At 39.9% G+C, this 12976-nt stretch overlaps 1 pseudogene across 1 annotated transcript; it reads left to right on the forward strand.

The window, feature by feature from the left end:
• The first annotated feature begins 10188 nt into the window (after positions 1-10188).
• On the forward strand, positions 10189-12748 carry LOC147428448 (uncharacterized; annotated as a pseudogene). The gene is made up of 6 exons (XR_015186023.1): positions 10189-10975; positions 11178-11227; positions 11317-11576; positions 11657-11691; positions 11735-11748; positions 11842-12748. The product of XR_015186023.1 is annotated as an uncharacterized LOC147428448 (transcript).
• Positions 12749-12976: the final 228 nt, after the last annotated feature.

Consider the following 12976-nt stretch of genomic DNA (forward strand, 5'->3'; position numbering starts at 1 on the left):
AGTTTGTGCTCACTCCTTAGTAGCCTTTCATTCTGCCTCTGCTCTAGCTTGCAAATGGGTTGTAGATTAGCCTGTTGGGTTCTCTTGACCTCAGCCCTTGCTTCTTCCTCCTCTTTCTACTCTTGCTCTCACTGCATTCACACTTCCTCCTCTTTTCTTCTCTTGCTCTGACTGCCCCCCTTTTTTTTTCTCATACTCTCTTTAGTATCTTTGCTTCTCGCTTCTCTAAAGTAAGGTCATCAAGGGAATGACCTTCCTCACCCTTTGCATCATGTATTAGGGAAACTTTCTTGGTGTAGGCTACTCGGTTGCATGTGCTACCAGTTGGGTTACTTGTGGCACCATCTTTGCATGTAGAAGAGGGCCACCATGCTCTTCTTGCTCATTTCTTCTTTACTCCTTGTCCCTTCTTTCCTCCTTCTCCCTCTCCCTTTGAATCTAGAACTCCTCTTCTATTTGAAGTCTAGAAAGGGGGAGGGGGGATCCTGCAAGGGCATGCATCAAGGGTGGGAGATCACCAAATATTTTTCGCATGGTTTGGGAATCATCCATCAAGACTTGGTGGTCATAAAGGAGTTTCCTCAGTAAACTCAACATGCATGTAAGGTTGTGGGTTTTTCAATGCAAGTTCTACTATCGATGAGAGGTTGTTGGGATTTAAGGGCTTGGTCTACAAGAGGAGGAGGCTACGATTTATCTATGATAGATTCCACTTGAGGTGGAGGTTGTGGGGCTTCAAGGGGTTCTTCTAGAATTTGTGGTGGTTACAGGTTCTCAGTGGTGGATTCCACTTGTGGTGGTTACAAGTTGTTAGTGGTGGATTCCAGTTGAGGTGGAGGCTGTGGGTTGTTGATGGGTTTGAGATGTGGTGGAAATTATAGCCTTTTGGCTATGGATTCCACATGAGATGATGGCCGTGGATTTTCTATGGCATGGTGGATGACAATGCCATTAGTGTATGTCATGATTTGGTGCTCTATTGACCATGGCATGCAAGAGAGGAGTGTGTGCTCAAGAGCACGAACTATAAAGTGTTTAAAACATTATTTTTTAAAAAAATTTATTAGAAATTAAAAAAACTTCAAAAAAAGATGAAACGTCACACACAAAACCATCAACTATGTTGTAAAAAATTAGTTGGTATTACTGTGCATGTTTACAATAAAGATGACAAATTTGCTAGAAACTTGTCAATTTTCTACCCAATGTTTGTCATTTCACCACTTAATTTCCAACCACCATTGAGAGGCAATCTTGTGAACTTGAGGCATGATACAATTGTGATCATCTCACATTAATGTTAGTGGTCTTGCATTTGAGACTACTTTTCACTGGAGACTTCTTCTTTCTCTTTCCATTAAAACTTTATAGAATCAATTGAACATCTCTTACATGGCATTGCTTCTTTTCCTCCCACCTCTATGATGTGTAATCTTGAAGTAGAGTGCTTTTGCTTGATAATATGACCGCTCCATTCCTTGGCTACTCTAAATTCCCAATGAGCCATACGTGTCAAGTATGTGCTACAAACAAATCTCGAAACAAATAGAGACTACTTAAGTTCAAACCAACAAAAAATTTCACTATAGAAATTACGTGTTATGTCCACCATGTAATACATTATGTGTGTATCCCATAGCCAACCTTTAAGGTGAAGATGTCATTAGAGGTTAGTTTTTCTTTTTCAAGAAGCTTAAACAATTTGTCAAGAGATTGCCACATGCAAGCACGCTTAAGTCCAAGGGCTATTTTGTTACCTTTGTAAGTGGTTATGCCACACACCTTTTTCTAGAAGCTCAAAGTCATTGGGACTTTGGGATTCATAGTAGTTTGAAAGTAAATGCTTTGATTTACTACCACTCATTTAAATTTTATTGGGTCTATCTTGTGTGCTTCACAATCTCTTCTTGTCCTTTGTTAGCTCAACCACGCCGCCATGGAGATTGACACTTGATATACTGCCTTTAAGTTCTCTTACGCTTTCTTCCATTATTTTTGTAGGTTCCGTATTCCAAGCATTATTAGTGTGGAGCATTAGCAACTTGTGAAGAATTCTTGAATGTGCATGAAGGGTGAATGCATGTACATTGGCCAATGGAATGTGTAGGATAGGATTCCAATTTGGGTCTTCCATGCCTCAATTAGGGGGTACACTTTGATCATAACTAATAATACCTTGAAACCATTGCTATAGTGCTTTACTCATTGTTTAAGTGGCAGGTGTGCCTTTCGCTAAGTTGGCTCCCCCTTTGTCACCCTTTCCCTTTTCACACTTTGCGCTTGCATCCTTGCCTCTAGTGGACATTGTTGACATTTTACTGTGGCAATAATAAATGCTTGGGAAGAGGGTCATAGCACCTTGCTTGCACCCTAACATACACTTTAGAGTTTTTAAGTCTCCTGCCTTGTGCCAACCGGCTTCAAAAGTATCCAAATTGGAACCTTTAATTTTTGCTCTTTATGTTCTTGCCGAACAACATCAATAATCAGAGTGTGATTGAATACCACCTTAGGGATTTATGTGTCTCGTATGGGAGATGAAAATCTACCAACCACCAAATATTCTTCTTTGATTGAACCCTAATAAAATAGCGATTGAAACATCACCTTTTAACTTGGCGTTTGCACGTAATGACATATTTCCCATAGAATTCTTCATTCCCATAGTTCATGTAGCCAAGGAAATAGAGTGGACATGCCACAAGCTATCAGAAAGGTTGGATGCTCTTGAGAAGCTAGACGAGACACACTTATGAGCTGTTGTAGATATCCATGCACAAACATGATACATGAAGGAGTTTCATGATGAACATGTAATCAATAAGGAGCTCAAAAAGGGTGACAATGTACTCGTCTACACCTTAAAACAACACTCCAAAAACTTAAAAAAGCGACGAAATGGCCCAATTGTTATTCATATCATCGAGTGGTGCCATAAAACTTGCAACAGTAGAGGGAGAAGAGATGACTAATTGGATTAGTGTCTGTGGGTTGAAGGAGTATCATTTACCATTAACCATAGCAATGCTACAATAGATCCATGATGCAATAGAAAGAAGGAAGCAAGCCAAGGATAATCATCACAAGCTTAAGAGGAAGCTAAGTTGCGGATTTTAAAATGAAAAACGACACAACCACATAAAAATTCTACCACAACTTGCGACAACACCTCCTCAAATTGAAGCAATTTAGACATAGAAAAATTATCTTGGAAACATGGATGTATGCATTACAATATAGCTTTCAAATGTACGGAAAGAGCGAGCACTTGTAGACACTAGAGCTTGAACCAATGCCATCAAGTACTCTTCTTACATAAAAATGTCCAATGTACAATCAATGACAAATCAGATAGAGCTCAAAGTTGCAAACCAAGGAAAGATGGTCAGCTTATGTCAAGCTAATGTATCAATTAGCATTGATGTTTTTCCTTCTCATTGGAAATTTAGCTCAACATCGATACCAGCCAAGGCCTTGATCTTACGTTTTAGAGACATTGACCTTTCACAACCTAGCACTTGATACAATTGGATGAGTTGAAATGAGGGACTATGGGTACATGTATATGAATAGTGACCTAGAAAAGTGAAAAAAAGGCAAAGGCCCAAAAATGGGACAAACAGACCTGACTAGGGCCAAAAGCATAAAAATGGACTAAAATGAATATGCAAGGCCAATGTGGCCATAAAACCATGCTATGAAGCCAAGGATGCCACACTTAGCATCCAAAAGAATCTATAAAAAATGGAGCTTGAAAGTCATGGGTCTAGTGCCAAAGGCAATAGTTAACAAACATATGCTCAATGCACGTGACACACACCACTGGGTAGAAGGCAAAAAAATCAACAAATACCATGTCCAACGGATGGGCAACCACCTCAAAGTAATCAAATGCAAAAGGATACAATAATTTTTACAAGATTTGTGGTTACCAGCTTCACAAGGCACATGTTACAAGTGCGGTTTAAGATCCATAAAGTATGGACATCCTAAACATACCATCTGATGCATATGATGCACGCTAAGAACCCAAAGGAGTACGCCTGAAAAATACTGTGTCTAATTTATTGCCACATTAAGTCTGCACCATCTATTTTGGAATACCTCTAGGCTGCTCATTTTCAGCCTCTTTCTAGACCTCTCACCATCAATTACATCCTTGACATACTCTTCAATAATTGGATGATCCATCACATAATTTTAAACCTACATAGACTATACATGTACCTTATCAGGACTTATATTTGTAGTCAAAAGACTAAATAGAGGCAAAAATGTATCATATACATAACGTGAACTCACTTTTTTTCTTCTTGGTACATGCTAATGAACTACATCTTCCACAAAAGCAACATTTCAACAACTTAAAATATGCTTAGTTTATGGATGATACAACCTATAACCTTAGCTTTCTAAACTATAACCAACAAATATATACTTCAGAACCTTATTTTCCAATTTATTTTGTTGTTTATTCTCATGCACCAAAGTATAGACCAAACAACCAAAGGCACTCAATCAGCCAATATATGGATTCTTGCCATGCCAATATTCATATAGAGTGATAGATTGCAATGCCTTAGTGGTACATTTGTTTAACAAATATGTAGCACACATGGTAGCATCAACATTAGGAAAAATATTGACCTTGCATGGTCCATATAAGAATCCCTAATTTTAAGAGATCAAAACTAATGTTGTGGAGGATTAAAGGGACAAAGAAATTTATAAAGCTAGTTTTTAATAATATTTTCTAGCCTTTTGTTTAGGCCAATGTAAGATGTGGATCTAAGAAGTCCTTTTCTCTCACTATCTTTTTGAAAGTGAAGGCAAAAAAGGGATTGTGGCATTAAGTACTCCTTCCTTTCTCTTTCTTTTGACACATCATCAAAAAGTGCATAACTAAGGGCCAAAAAGTGATTTTTTTGGAAAGTTCCCTCAACTTATATGCAAAAAATAAACTAAAATTGAAAATTTTATTTGATTTAAAAGTCCAATTTTTCAATATTCTTTTTTCCCTCCAAAGAAAACCCTAGTGTACTTTCCTCTCCCTCTTCTCTCTCTCTCCCTCTCTCGCCTCTCTCCTCTCTCCTCTCCTCCCCCCTCTCTCCCTCCCCTCCTTTTCTCCCTCCCTTCCCCTTTTGCTTCCTTAGGATCAGGTGCGATGGTGCTCAACGACTTTAAGAACCTTGTTTCTTCACCACATACTACATACACCTCCTCTTCCCTCCCTCCCCCTCCCCCTCCCTTCCTCTTTTGCTTCCTTAGGATCGGGTGCGATGGTGCTTAACGACATCAAAAACCTTGTTCCTTCACCACGTACTACATACACCATAATCTTACATATTTGCTTGCCCACAAAGTTTTCACTGAAGGTTGTACATGTAGGTGGGTGAACAAAGATCATCACAAGAATGTTATGCCACCGGTGATACTAATGTTTACCGTTGGGTGGATGGCCATTTGTACCTTTACGATCCTGTGAAATGCTTCCATCCAACATTCAATAGCCTCTTGATGTTTCTTCAATGAGTTGGGAGAGGAGAGACAAGCCTCCTAAGTTATTGCAAACGGTTATTCATGGGTGCAAGTGATCCTTTGCATTGGCGGATGCACCAATGTCGAGCACTTCAACACAACACATTGACATTGCAAGTAAAGATTGTTGCTTCAAAGAGAGATGTTGCAACCCTCCAACAAGAAATGTAGGAGAAGGATGCCAGCAATTAATAGCTTTGCAATACCATTGAGACATCATCGTGCACTTAAGAAAACACCACTTGGTATAAGAGAATGCAAGCATACATTTGTATCCATTTAAACACTTGTACATGTTGGGACAACATGCAAATGACCAGTGACAACCACAAGGTGATTTGTTTTTCACTTGCTTTTATGTTTCTACTTCACACTAGTCACTCATTATTCTCCCTTGATACTTGTATATGACGAGTGACATCCACAAGGTGATTTGATTTTCACTTGCTTTTATGTTTCTACTTCACACTAGTCACTCTCATTGAACTTGTTGCAAGCCAGAAACTTTATTCAAAAGGCATGCAATGGATTAAGCCAAGAAGATAGAGTCAACATTCTCACTTGTTCTCTCAATACATGTGATGTGACTTCTATCTCACGCCCACTTGGGGGGGAAGTAGATTAGTGATGCAGTCATCAAGGGATCGATGCATAAGTTGGCAAATAAGATTGATGAGGTGATGTGCAAGGTGCTTGCAATGAAGCCAAGATTAGCACTAAGTCCTACGAGGCTATTTTTCAACTTCTTAACACTAGAATGGTAACAGGACACTTTTATTTCCTTGGACACTTTTGTGTCCTGTTAAGTAACCATTTTGCTTGAATTATTTGAAGAGTATGAAAATGAATTTCTAGGTGCTATATATCCACAAAGTTGCCTTATGAGCTGAAAAAAACTTAGCTTTTTTTTTTTGAGTATCGATCTCACCATTAACCTTACTCTTGCACAACATTTTTGAACCTAAACTGTGTGAAAAAATGGGTCTTGTTTTTGGCTTTTTTTCAATTTTTGGCAACTATACCACTCTAAACTTCATGTTTGTGAGGTTTAGATGGCTAGAGGCTAGGCCTTCATAGTTCTCAACATGTTTTGATGCTTGTAGGGAGAGCTAAGTGTTAAAATTGAAAGGTATGACCAATTTACAAGAATTGCATAATCCTGTTTTTTGGCCAAAATTAGCACTTTTATGATTTTTTTGGTGGCTTTCTTGATATCCAAGTTCAATTTTGATTGTGTAAGTGTAATGTATAACATAAAGCTAATCTTCCTTGAGTTTTGGGGGACCTAATATGCTATATAGCATAGTATATGATGATGGTTGAGTTTTTTGATTGCTGAAGAATACGATACATTTTAGAGTAGCAAGTATAACTCTCTCAATATTGCTAGTTTCTTAGGCCAATTGTGTGTATTTTGCAGGTAGTGATCATATCTAATCATAGAATACAAACTTGGCTAGATATTGAGTAGTTTCTATGGGTTTCTAGAGGTCATAATGCTAAACCTAGTTTTTTCATGTTTAATGCTGTATTTAGCACTTTATCATTGCCCCCAAGGTTCCAATTGTAAGAGATCCATTATCCTTTTGACATGATCCATGGCTCATTTGAATCCAGAGGCCCAAAGGGAACTAAGAAAACATGTATATAGTATCTGTATTGAGCATGACTATAGAAACTTTGATGATAGGTCCGCAGAATGGCAAAAATGCAACTTTTTTGTACCTTTTTTTTTGCCCAAAAAAAAAAATCAGTGAGGTAAAAGCAAGCATATGTTTTGGTCACCAACCCATTGAAGTTAACGGGGCATTTTATCTCATGTCCTACAAAAATCTCCACTGTTATTTATATGCAATCAACCGTAAGAAATTGTTGTTTTGGGCAAAATGCATTGGTCCATCAACTTTGGAGGCTTGTTGTGACCAAGGGATGAGAAAAATTACAAGCTTCTCATTTTTTCCATATGTAGTAGTTATTGAACCATAAGCTCATGAAAGGATTTTTCAAAATGAGTGGATCTACTATGGTTTTGGAAATTTTTCCCAAAACCCTGAAAGGACACTTTTATGTCCTGTTAGGTTACCATTCTAGTGTTAAGGATGTCCTACGGGAGCAAGGCATTGTGAAGAATTCGTTTCCCATTTCGTGCAAGGTCAAATTTGCAAAGAAATCCACAAATGAAGATGTACTCTCTTGCATTGGGGCATGTCTAGACATTGAGGACACAATGTTTGCTTTGCTTTCATGATGCATGCATGCCAAAGAAAAGGGGAAAATGGTAGGCAAAACTGTGAAATATCTTTAGATAAGGGCTTACCTTACATTATGTGGAGCGATATATTTGTTGACCTCAAGTGGCTTCAGCAAGCTATGCTTGGATTCTATGAGTTACCTCAAGAAGGTGACACAATAGATCTTTTCATTTTGGTTATATTCTTGTTATCATGGACTATGATGGGTAAGTTCTTGTCCCTACATATTTTGTAGTGATTGGCTCAAAGGTAGGCTTTTGTATTGAAACTCAATGAGCGTTAGAGATAGTGAAAGGTCGAAAGCTCAAGAGGTTGAACATCACTCTAATGAATGAAGCTCAATTTTTAAGAATTAATTGAAGAATATTTATTGTGCACATACAAATTTTTAATATGGATCCAAAGAATTTTCAAGGAGTAGGATTGTCTCTCATAGAAAATAAACAAATCGAAGCTAGAGCTACTGCAAACTAGTCTATAGTGTCCTCAAATGAGGAACTGGTGCTACAACAACTCTCTCCCACGATATCAATGTACTCATGAGGACAATTCAAGTCATCAATCTCCAATGACATAAAAGAAAGGAAACATTTAAGGATTCGACATTGTCTCACCTTGTGCCTAAGATAAATGCAGTGCAATCCCATGAGAAGCTTCCAAAGCTAGTCAATGCTATTGTGACAAAATTCCTCCAAGCTGTTAGTGATCCTAAAGGAAAAAGTAAAAGTTCTCCTATCCCTATAGGTCTATAGGTAAACACAAGAGTCGAGAAGAAGTCCGAGGACGACGTAGACAACCCTCAAAGCAAGAATTCAAGAGCTAAAAACGCTTAGCACTGGGTGCCCAAACGCTTGTTGCCATCTTAAAGAGGATTCAACCACTAAACAAAGTTTTATGATTGCACAACCATGGCTCCCTACTCAATCCAAGGCCCAAGGCAAAGCAAAAGTGGAGCTCCCTCAAACAACTGACTTCTAAATACCTTATGCATCTCCATTGACCACTTCAAGAAGTAAACCCCCATTGAGAAAGAAATCCAATGTGCAAGATGATAAGACAAAGCCAAGGGTGGTCTAGCATCATTTTGATCTACCTTCTCATGGACATTTTGTAATTTTATTATTTCCTCACATTGATTGGACCTACCTTTTTATGCAAACAACTAAAATATTCCCTAATTGATTTAGTTTGTCAATGGGTCTTTTCTAGTGTTCAAGAAAAGACTTTATTCCAAATATATACAAATCCCTTTAATCCAATCCTTAAGTAGATTATACTATATTTACACTATTTTCTTGCAAAATCCGAATAGAAAATTTCCTTTTCAATCTCCTCTCACCCGGCTAGGTTGAATGTCTAACCAACTCAAGGTTAAGCTGAGATAAACTTTTCTCGAACATTGACTTAGGAAAGAAATGTGAAGTGACAAATGTTGGCTTAACTCTCTTCTTCAATGAGGCTTCTTTTCGAATGCCAATAATTCTATTTTTACGCCATACAACAGAAAACATCCTCTCATGCAAGTGTCCACACTAGGACATCATCCAATATTCTTACAACTAAGTCGTGTCCGCTCTAGTGGGGGGAGTGGAGAAAAGCAACATGGCAGGTCACACCTCCTCTCTAGTTTTGTGAGAGAGATTTTGAAGGGTTGTATGGATGCAAGTTGATAGCTTTTGATTCAAAGCTTGCAACCTACAAACAAAGAGAGGAAAGGTCTTTCAAAAATAAAGCCTATCACCTACTTTTTTCGTAGCACTAGCATGGGCAAAAATTCCATTAAAAAATGCAGCCATGCTTTTCTCATTTTCTTATATTAGAAGGTGATCTCCCTTGTCAATATATGGCATGACCATATGGTTTAGAGGGGATCGAGGGCCCAAATTTGGGGGGCGAGGCGGCTTTAATCTCAACTGTCGGATCATGCAGTGAACTAAGGGTGAACCTCAGGGTGAATTTGGGTGAACTATGGGTGGGTGAACTGGGGGTGAACTAGGGGCGGGTAAGCTAGGGTGTGATCATGTGCCATGCCAACATGGGCAGTGACGTGCTAGCGTGATGGTAGGGCATTCGTGTGGCAACTGAGAGGTCTTACATTCGTGTGGCAACTGAGAGGCGAGTGAACTCGGGGTGAACTGGAGGCGCCATTTTTGCCCCGAGTTCACTCCGCACGATCGGACGGCTGAGATCAAAGGCGCTCCGCGCGGCCAAATTTGGACCTAGATCACTCTTGGCTGGACCCTTCTGAGATAGTGACGAGGGGTGACCTCCCCCCACTCACCCAGGGTGCGATCTGGCACCTATTAGATAGGCGAACCCTTTACAAAAGCCGAAGGGCCCCCGTTTAATCTCGAGACCTATAAATTTGGCCTTCATTTCAATCTTTCGCTTTGGCGGCTCATTTGGTGCTGCAAGTTTTTCAATTCTCAAGCGAGCGTCAGATCAGCGCCTTGCTAGTTGCAGCTTCGAAGAAAAGGCTAATATGGCGGACTATTCTGTATTGCCCGCAGCACCTCCAATTCATCTTATCATTTACCATCTCCCTCCTCCCCCTCCTGGTTGCCTCTACGCCTTCACAAGTACCTCGCACAACAATAATGAGGGCCCGATGCCCCTGCAGATCATGCCCCTCGGCATGGCCCAACCTTTCGTCCCCTCCTGCCAAATTTTTCCACCTTTTCACCCTCACTATCAAGAAGACAACAGCAACATAGCTTCTACGAAGCTCTCAACGACGTCGTCCAACTCGAAGAGCTTCGGAGATAGAGCAGACGTAGATACTATCCAGCAGCTCGATCGCCGCCTTATTTGCAATGGAGCTTCTGCGGTGGTCTGTGAAGCGAACACCGACCTCCTGAGTGGCTCTGGAAACGATTCTAACACCGTAGATTGTAACCAGTTTCCTGCAGCTCCCTCGTACGACGAGATCCTTGTTTCTAATTCTTTGTCGAATGCAGATCGCGATAGCTTTGGCATTGAAGAATCTCAACATAATCAGCTCACTAGCCGCTTATCAGAACAGACGTGTCGGCCGGATTCTGCTGAAATTCCAAAACCTTCAAGGTTTTGGTGCACGAAGGAAATGGGATTTGTCCGTCCTCGGTTTCCTGAGGAACTCGACAAATCTATAGTTAAGTGGGGGGAAAGCACATCATCTTCCTCCAGCTCCGGCATGACTGATCTTGGTGATTTTTCCTTGCAATGCCGTTTCGATTGACTGGGTTAAGCTTCTCTATGAATATTGCTATGTCTGGAGTTCCATTTTTCTGGAGATCAACAGAAATTAGCTGCTATTTTTTTAAAGTACCGTGCGACTATATTTCTCCCCTATGGCTTTCCAGAGAAATCTAAGCTCCGTATTGTCAACATGTTTTATGTGATGGACAGATGGGGCTATTGCACAAAATAAACGATTCAATAAGATTCCGTCCTTTCGAGTAAGTTTCACAGTTTGTAGCAGACGTTTCTAGACGTTTGTAGCAGTTTGGTGTCGATGCTAATCGCTACAAATGGACAAATGCTCCAGGACAAGAAGTACGTAAGGACGAGTTCACGGAATGGCTGTCTGTGGGAAAGCGGCAGCAGGGTCGATGGAGTTCCGGAATCATGCAGCAGCTGCGACCGGCCTGCAGCCAATTATATACCGAAGCGAACTTCAACAAAGGTGCATCGTCTGCAAGATTGATCTTGAACTGTTTGTCGCGCTTTTACAGTGATGCTATGGCGTGTACGAGAAAAGCCCAAAGAACTTGCCTGTGCAGCAACGGACTCGGCACAAAACTACATGTAATTAGGTTCTAGAATTAGGATGAAGGACTTCTACCAATCAGATAAATACTAACACTATACCGATGTATTTTGTCAAGCATGCCAGCGGCAAAGGACAGTGATCCGAACGTAGGTGACATGGTCAAAGTGATGCGGAGTTTTTCGTTTGGCTTGAGAAGCTGAAGATAAGGTATATCACCCAAATATTCCTGGCAGCTGCAAAAAGGATTCACGACAGCTCACGTTAATCAAGATTCATTAACCATCAGACTTTGATTGACAGAAATTTCTGCGATCATCAGGTTCTCTTATGTCAACAACCAATTAACAGGGCTTGGATCTGTTGCAGAAAAGGTCTCTTAAAAGATCGGCAGGGATAGTAAGCTTGCGTTGGAGCTTTTCTATCCATTAAACCTTTATTCAGTGCCCATCTCCAATCTGCTGGACGGAACCAGCTATGCTATAGGAGAATTAGCATTAGGATTAGCATTCTTCGTTAGGTTAGTCAAAATAACTAGTACATTAATGTTAGGTTTTCTGCTATGACTTAGGAACATGTTCCTGTATAGTTTACATCACCGTTGATTTCTTTGAACGGCACATTGACTTTTTAAACTTAACTTCAAATGTTGTAATTTACATCCAACAAATTTTGACGAGCACTGCGGGTTAAACCATCTTATCATGCCACTTTTATGCTTTTCAATAGCCATAAAACATTACTTGCTAAAATCTTATTGGCTCAAAACTTGAGCAACTACATGTCAGACATTTTGGAACCTAGTTTTGTGCGAACTCTGACTACTCGCACAAAGCACATTGAGGTGCATTATCACTATGTCAAGGAGAGAGTACTCTCAAAAGGAGAGATAGCTTGGCTTATATGCGAACACAGAACAACCTTACAAATCTTTTCACAAAGGCATTGTGTGAGAAGTTTGAAGCTTTCCACAAAGATTTGGGCTTGCTCCCCTTTGTGGACTGATCCTGTCCTCAAGACATGGCACTTCCCTATACTCTATGTGCCAGCTCCCGTTCACCACATCGCTGCCAAGGGGGATTTGTTATCATATACATGTCATAGTGATGTGTATGAACACACTTAGGACCGCGGGGGTATTTTTTTCCTCACTAAGAGGTCTTTTCCCTCATGCATTGTATATACGCCCATCACTCTAGGGCTATCTCATCTTTCCATTGAACACTAAGTAATATACTCTTTGTTGTGTGCTTTGAGCTTACTTCACCTTCTCCAAGATGTATGTGTTTTCCTCTCAGAAGGTGCACCTTATATAACGTGCATTCAACGTGTATTTACAAAACTCCTTTACTTACATGCTTAAGGTAATAAAATGACCCCTTTTTCTTTAGAAATTTAAAAGTTTTTCTTTAGAAATTTAAAAGGTTTTCTTTAAAAT

This window comes from Adiantum capillus-veneris, chromosome 23, assembly GCF_014529385.1.
Source record: "Adiantum capillus-veneris isolate H3 chromosome 23, ASM1452938v2, whole genome shotgun sequence".
Classification (NCBI taxonomy): domain Eukaryota; kingdom Viridiplantae; phylum Streptophyta; class Polypodiopsida; order Polypodiales; family Pteridaceae; genus Adiantum; species Adiantum capillus-veneris.